This window comes from Nicotiana sylvestris, chromosome 6 (assembly GCF_000393655.2).
Source record: "Nicotiana sylvestris chromosome 6, ASM39365v2, whole genome shotgun sequence".
In the NCBI taxonomy this organism is placed as follows: Eukaryota; Viridiplantae; Streptophyta; class Magnoliopsida; order Solanales; family Solanaceae; genus Nicotiana; species Nicotiana sylvestris.
This window is the reverse complement of record NC_091062.1, coordinates 50,238,958-50,239,726: the sequence shown is the minus strand read 5'-3', so window position 1 is coordinate 50,239,726 and position 769 is coordinate 50,238,958.

Here is a 769-nt window from a genome sequence, read left to right as displayed (position 1 = left end):
GGTAAAAAGGAGGTGTGACAACTAGGAGTCCCTCTTCACTCTAAACGAGGTAAACCCGACAAGTCGAAGGTCACATTAGCATGACAGTCCAGGATAGTGTGGTAAGGTGATAACCAGTCCATCCCCAATATGACATCAAAATCAATCATATCCAAAAGTAACAAATCTACTCGAGTCTCAAGACCCCCAATCACAACTATACATGAACGATGGATGCGATCTACCACAATAGAATCACCCATCGGTGTAGATACATAAATAGGAGCACTCAAGGAATCACTAGGCATGACCAGATACGGGGCAAAATAAGATGACACATAGGAGTATGTAGACCCTGGGTCAAATAGAACTGAAGCATCTCTACTACAGACCAGAACAGTACCTCTGATAACTGCATCGGAGGCCTCAACCTCGGGCCTGGCTGGAAGTGCATAACATCGGGTCTAGACCCTACCACTGTAAGCTACGTCCCTCAGATGCCCTCCTATTGGCTGGCCTCCACCTTTAGCAGCCTGACTTCCACCTCTAGCATCTCTACCCCCACCCCTAGCTGGTTTAGCGGGCGGTGGAACATCTGGTGCCTGAACCATAGCACGGGAACCCTATTGCTGCGACTGAACACCTACTAATCTCAGACAAGCCCTCCGGATATGACCATACTCACCGCACTCAAAGCATCCACCTGAGTGTTACGGCTGAGGGAACTGAGACTGACCCTGGCGAGCCGGATGACCATGAGAATAACTCTGAATAGGAGGTACTCTGATAG